The sequence below is a fragment of the Cynara cardunculus genome (assembly GCF_001531365.2).
Source record: "Cynara cardunculus var. scolymus isolate 2C chromosome LG 17, CcrdV1, whole genome shotgun sequence".
NCBI classification, from domain to species: Eukaryota; Viridiplantae; Streptophyta; class Magnoliopsida; order Asterales; family Asteraceae; genus Cynara; species Cynara cardunculus.
The window spans coordinates 2,622,078-2,629,804 of record NC_037544.1 but is presented as its reverse complement, the minus strand read 5'-3'; positions in this window follow the sequence as shown (position 1 = coordinate 2,629,804).

The following is a 7,727-nucleotide window of genomic DNA, read 5'->3' as shown; positions in this document are numbered from 1 at the left end:
ATCATAAATAATTAGTAAATAATATTAATGTATAATATATAATTAAAATTAATTAATATTAGTAATATCCTAATAATAAATAATAATTAATACTAATGAGCATTTTAAAATTGAAAACCGCACGTGACAATTATTATGCATGTAATTTTTGTTAAATATTAAAGGGAATCACTTCTCTTTGTAATTTGGCTCTTTTGGGGTTCAAGAGACAAAAATGGAATCATTAAAACTAATTTCTTATATATATATATATATATATATATATATATATATATATACGACAGCGTTTCGATAAGAATGTAAGTTATGTTGAGAAGGATAATAAGGGATCTTTATGTTTGAATCAATCTTAATTGAATATCAACATTAATATGGTGCATCGAAATGCAACCGGATCAATTCCCGTGATAAGCGTAATTCATGTGGTGAGGTGAGATTAAAAATGATCAAAGGTCCAGATCGTCTATTTATGTATTGCTGAATGTATTTCTATATATTAATGTTCTCTTTACACACATCAACATCAAGACCTACTTTTTACATTCTCAATGCATAATCTGATTTGATTATATGACATAAAATGGGATGCATACAGCATTCTCAAATGGGAGAAAATGTACATGTGTTTGGTTGATTGGAATTAGAATAGAATCTATCAAAAGAATTGGAATCCGTTTATTTGGTTTGCTAAATATAACTTCAAAGTTATAATTAAATAGTGATAAATAGCCAGAACATTCCTAAATAATATTTTTATTGCTTAGTTTTTAAATACCATTAATCTGTGCCACTGGCGGTGATGTGACGACAGCGACAATGGTGGTGGTGTTAGTAATAGTGTCGTTGGTGCTAGTGGTGTAGCGGCGACGATAGTGATAGCGGCAACGTGAAATGGTGGTGATAGTGACTATGGTGGTGGAGGAGACAACAACGATAGTGGTGGTGACGGTTGACAGTGACGGTGATGACGGGAGTGGTAGTGGTGACAATCGTCATGACGAGATGGAATATATAAGAACTCATATTGTACCTCATAGTTGTATTTTTCTTTTGGAAAAAGAAGACGATGACGAAATATAACGAGGCTTTTGATGGTTTCTTTATCATGCATCATTTTGAGTTGGCTTTTTAAGCAAATGTACGTCATGGAACGAATATTTTTCACTCATTCGTCTATTGGCACAAGATCTAAAATTAATTTAACGACGATATAAATAAATAACCTTTTAACTGTCTCTAAAAATCAAATAAAATTTGAATATATCTTACAGAATACGTATTGTTATCATCTTAATACAAAATATAAGTATGTACATTTATATAATTCGTATACAGATTGGTACCTATCTTATTTGGCGAGTGATGTGGTATCCAACTCAGTATTATTTGCTATTCAACCCAATTTTATTCTATCACTCGTCACATCAGCATGGTAACTGGTTAATGTTTCAACCGGTTACCTGGGTACTTAAATGTTTAAAATTTTATATCTTAGGTACCAAAATGGAAGTTTTAGAAATATGTTACCCAAAATAGGAATCAAGTTAAAGTACGTTACTTTTTTCATACAATTTGCCTTTTTATATATTATCGAACAATAATACCAACACATTTTTAGGTTTACTTAATTCACCATATTAATACTAAATACTCTTTTCTATAAATCTGATACAATTTTCCCTTTTTAAAGATGAACGTAATCCTATCATAAAAACGCTCTCGATAGTCGATAGAAATTGAACTACGTTTGGGTATACAATTTTAAATAAAATTTTAATTAAATTTATGACCTTTTAATAAGTATAATAGGTCAGAAAGAGGAATGGCAACGGGGCGGGGATGAGGTGGGTTTTGTAATCCCCGGCCTCGGTTTTTAGTAACAACCTCCGGCCCCGGTTCCCGGCGGTTACGGGGATTAACATCTCGTCATCGGTCAAACCCCATGAAAAATATCTGTTAGTTTGAGTCTACCGGGATCCCGGCCCCGGCTCCGGGACCCGTTTTAGAGGGGAATCCTCGTCCCCGTTTGAGTCGGGTGAGCCGAGTTCCCTACCGGGTCGGGTCAAATCATCCTTAGTCGGAAACTTGTAAATTTATTAAATTGTCATTTCAAATTATATACCTAAATAGACAAGATAGTTTTAGGGGCCATTTACTAAACACTTACTTGGTAAGTGTTTAACGCATAAATTTGCTCATTGGATAAACACAAAAAGGGCCAAGAATCTTACCGAGTAAGAGCGATGAGAAAGATGAAGACTCTTACCCGGTTAGTGAGGATGACGACTCTTACCCGGATAAGCGCTTACCCAGTACATTGTTGTATTCGATATGTTTTGATATATTAAAATCTTGTGCATCAAAATAAATTATATTGTTGATTTCTATTGGTAAGCGCTTACCGGGTAAGAATTTGGTTAAACGGCCCCTTAGTTTTAGGCTTTGTTTTGTTCTTATATGCTTATTGGGCCATAAAGCCCAAAATTGTTACTCTTTAGTTTTAACTTTTAAGTAATGGATCAAATGATCCACTTCTATGGGCCTACCATATCTATTTCAGCCCATAAAAGAGAGAATAAACCAAATAAGAAACCAACCCGACAACATATAACAACAAATTAATTTTAATTAATTTCTTTTTGCTCATCAAATAATATTACAAACAACATAAAATTTAAAAACATACAAAAATGCATATTAACAATGTATCAATCCAAAATTGTATCTAATCCTAAAAGGGTATAAATGTCAATTAACAAATACCTGATGAATTACCAAGAATAAGCGATAAAGATTCATTCCCTCAAATGTGGGTTCCAGTTCCTGAGAATTACAGAAGTTGGGTTCGGTACGAGTCTAATGACCGACACCGGGGCTAGGGACCGACTGCAAGATACGGTCTATGCGGGATAGGTGAAGAACGAAGAGCCTTTCACTTAATTGAGAAGTGCCACCATCTTCCATCCTCAAGAGCTTTCTTGCATCTAGAAATGGTGCACAACATATTAAGATGAATATGGTCACATAACACACCATCCTTACATGAACCATTTGGTACTAATTGAATGCTTAAATTAGGTCGTGTGATATATATATATATATATATATATATATATATATATATATATTGAAAATGGTTGGCTAAGTCAAGAGTTTCGACACTAGATATTCGTTGTTTTGTTGTACAAACGTGTATGCCGGCAACGTGTGGAGCAATTTGCCATTTTCCGTTTGTCATTTTGTCATCGTTTCTTATGTAAAACATGAGAAAACAAAAAGTTGTTGGTTTTGTATTTATTGTGACAAAATTAGACGGGGATTAAGACATGTAATGTCGAATTAAAAGTTTTCTGCAATTGTGTCGTCGGTCTAATTCGGACTAGTCTCGTCTAGTTTGTCAGCATACCAAACACACCGTAAATGAACGTAACGTATATCAAATGGTAAGAGCTCGATCGAATGAAATTATGTCGTGTTTGAGCTTGAGTGCCAAAACGAGCTTGCATCATAATAATGTGTCGAGTTTCAACTTCTATCAAGCTTTTTGAGTTACGCACACAAATACCCACATTTAGATTTAAACTTTTATTGATCAGACGACATTGTTTTATGTTTTTCAAATTCGACAATTAATAGAAGGATATAAATTGAAGAATTATTAATCGAGTATAAGAGGAATTGAAGTGAGATTAAGGGCCGTTCACCAAATGCGTATCTGGGTAAGCGCTTACTAAGTCACATTACCTTACCGGATGGTTATGGCAAGAACCAAGAATCTTACCCGGTAAGAGCAAAAACAAGGACCGAGAGTCTTACTTGGTAAGTGATGACGACGACTCTTACTACGGTTAGCGCTTACCAGGTAAATTATTACATACAATATCGTTTTGGTGGACTCAAATCTAACCAGGTAAATAAATGATAGTGTTAAATTTTACCGATAAACGTTAACCGGAAATTGTTTAGGTAAACGGCACTTTAGTTGGTGTGTAATTTAACTATTTAAGGAATGAATTTTGGAAGGGCATCTTTGAACCACAAATGTAAGTAGCTTCATGCTCATCGTACGCTTAGCTGGCCGCTGCCGTCTTCGCTTCTTTTCTTTACAAACCAACTTTAAATTATGTTTGATTTGTTAACAGATAAATTATTTAGATTGTTTGTTTTTTTCAATTTTTCAGAGTCGTTTTATTATTCTCTTATCTAGTAAGAGGTAAATCAACCTCTTATTGTTCACTAGAACTTCAACAACGACGTTTTTTAATCAATTAACCTTAATCGATTATTTCTCTTAATCGATCCTCGCATCTCTCAATTAATGTATTTTAAGATGATTTAAATGTGTTAAATATCGTCAATTGCATATTTTCGTTTAAATATATAATTTAGATGTAAGTTCCGTGATGATGATGATGAATAAATATGTGAAATTGTGTAATTTTATCTATAAATTCAACACTGTAATGTTCGAATGGGTAAAATAGACAATTTAAACAAATTTAGACATTTATCAATTTACAAAAACAAACAGTCCTATTGATTCAGATTTCAAATTTCAGCACCACCTCTTATCGATCAGAACTGAAATAAGACTTCAGACATTAACATCTTTTAAAAAACAAATGAAACTTTAATGTGTTTTTAATATTTAATGGAACGAGATTATTGTAAAACCCAAAAATTTGTGGAATAAATAATTTATCTTTATTGTTATTTTATTTTAAGAATATATATATATATATATATGTATATATCAAATAAAAATAGAAGGTTGAAATAAGTTTAAAAGTCGGACCAAAAGTGAAGGAAGAAGTCCAGACATGGATGAAAGTTGTCAATTCGCGGTAGTTAAGGGACTGGGTCATGTGTAAGCAGGTCCAAACCAGAAGGACCTGTTTTGTAAATAGGCAACCGACCTGAAACAGAGGGGCCTGCTGTCAACGATTGGGAGAGGCAGAAGAGGTACAGGCGGTGCCTGGTCCATAAGGGGAAACTGTGACCTGTCTGTTTGCAGGCTGTGGAGAAAGCAGTTTCACAGCCTAAAACTCGGGATTCGGTCGATTTGGTCAACTAATAGGCCAAATCGTTTGAGTATAAATTATGGGCACTGGTTAGGGTCGCTATTCATTTGAAAAGAAGAAGGAAATCGTTGAGCTTGAAGGAGAAAAACCGGAGTTCAAGACCAGGCAAGAACCCCCTGCTTTCCCGTCGTTTAGAGGTAAATACTCAACCAAAATTTATGTTGTTACAATGTTTAGTTGTGCCTTTGGCCCTGTGTAGAACTCTAGAAGGCTCACGTTCCAACTTCGTGTTTTAGGATTCAATTTCAAGTTTAGATTTCTTTTGGAAATCACACTGTATCGCATTCTGTTAAAAACCACTTAAAAGAATGTTATACAGAAGCTCTGCATGAGAGCTCTGTATCAAGTTATATTATACAGAAGCTCTGCATGAGAGCTCTGTATCAAGTTATATTATACAGAAGCTCTGCATGAGAGCTCTGTATCAAGTTATGTTAGCCAAAAGCTCTGCATGAGAACTTTGTAACAAGTTACGTTATACAGAAGCTCTACATGAGAGCTATGTATCTGGCGTTAGACAGGAGCTCTGGAGGAACACACAGAGGGGCTCTGGCCCTTAATGTTGAAATAATTAGTTAAGTCACAGCTCTGGTCTTGGTGGGATTATTTTCTAAGTATAGGTTAGTTCAACCAGAGGCTCTGGTCGTGAAGACAGAGGCTCTGGAAGAGAGACCAGAGGGATCTGGTCCTTGGTGAAATATATTTGCCAAGTATGATTCAACCAGAGGCTCTGGTCGTGAGACCAGAAGCTCTGGAAGAGAGACCACAGAGGGGCTCTGGCCTTGGTGGGTATTATTTTCTAAGTATGGTTCAACCAGAGGCTCTGGTCGTGAGGCCAGAAGCTCTGGAAGGGAGACCACAGAGGGGCTCTATCTTTGATGTGGAATTATTTTCTAAGTATGGTGTACAAGCAGAGGGGCTCTGTCAATACAACCACAGAGGCTCTGGTCCTAAAGGACTTAAGGGTCCAGAGGCTCTGTGAAAGCAACCAGAGGCTCTGTGAAAGCAACCAGAGGCTCTGGCCGTCCACAGAGGCTCTGGTCTTCTTCCAGACTTAGTCGTTTTAAGGTATATAGCTAAACGATACACCTTGGGTCGGAATTCACGTTCCTATGAGTTTGTTGATGTGAAGAACGTTCTTAAGCATAGTTGACCAAGGTTGACCCTAGCCAACGTAGTTGACCGTAAGTTGACTTTTATGCTAGCCTTTGGGAGAAATTAATCATTCATATGCTATTTACTATTATAAATTGTAGGTTACCAGTCAGCTGCGTTAGTTAAGCAAACTACGATATCAGGTGAGTCCTCATGAGACTTACAATGGGATGCATACCTATGTATAAATTTATTTTCGAGCATTAAATGATTTATATGATAATGGGTACGCATGCATGATGTTTCAGTTTATATACATGATATATTTTACATGTATGTTATTTTATGACCAACTGCATGCTATGTGTTTAATCAGTTTTCAAATACCTCTAGCATGTTATTTCATTTGAAAGTTTATGACTAGTTTTAGTGGGTGGGCATTTGACCAGTAAGTCACGACCAGTATAAAACACTACCCGGATAAGTGGGTGATCGATTAAGATTGAAGTATCAACCCAGGACGTGTTTGTGACTAAATGACCCATACCCGACAGACAAGTCATGAGATCTCTGTTCTTTCTGCGTTGCATGTTTTTCAGAAAATGCATACTATTTGCTACAAGGTTTACAAGTTGATATGTATGATGTAAAGTGATTTTTCTACTCACGCAAACCATGAACTCACTGAGCTTTATAAGCTGACTATAGTATGCATCTCAGGGCCAGGTAGTTCGAAGTCGGATAAGGGCAAAGGACACGCTTAGAGAGTTGCTAATTATTATCTTATTTTAGCCTTTTGTCTAGCAGCGTTGTATTAATCTTTTGTAACTTAACCTGACGTGAAGCATGTTAGAACTTAAGTTAATCTTTGGACGATTCAAAGACTTCCGCTGTAAACAATTCAAACGGTGTTATTTAGCCGTCTTTTGGGAATATGTATTCAGGAAATTGTTTCAGGTTACGTAACATTCTCAAAAAAAAAATGAGGGTGTTACAATTATTTTAAATTAAAGACAGATTGTTTGGAAGTTTTTCTTTCTAGAAAGGCAACTGTTTATTAAAAAAACATCTGAACTATTTAAAAGTTATTGAGTTAAAAAAATTAATAATCTTATTCCTAGTCAAAAATTTAAGGGCCGTTTATCAAACGTTTATCTGGGTAAGCTTTTACCAAGTAACATTACCTCACCGGATGAATATAGTAAGAACTAAGAATTTTACCCGGTAAGAACGAGACAAAGAGCAAGAGTCTTACCCGGTAAGTGAGGGTGACGACTCTTACGACAGTAAGCAAATTACCGGGTAAATTGTTGTATACTATGTCGTTTTGTTGGACTAAAATCTTACCCGATAAGTACATAATATTGTTAAATTTTATCGATACAGGTAAGTGTTTGATAAACGGCCCCTTAGTTAAGGTCATTTAATTAAATGATTTCTTCTCATTTATATTTCTTTTGTTTCATAAATAATAAAACTTTGATAAATAGTTTAATAAAATATTTACTTTAATCATTATTTTTTAAGAAATAATTAATGAATTATGATATG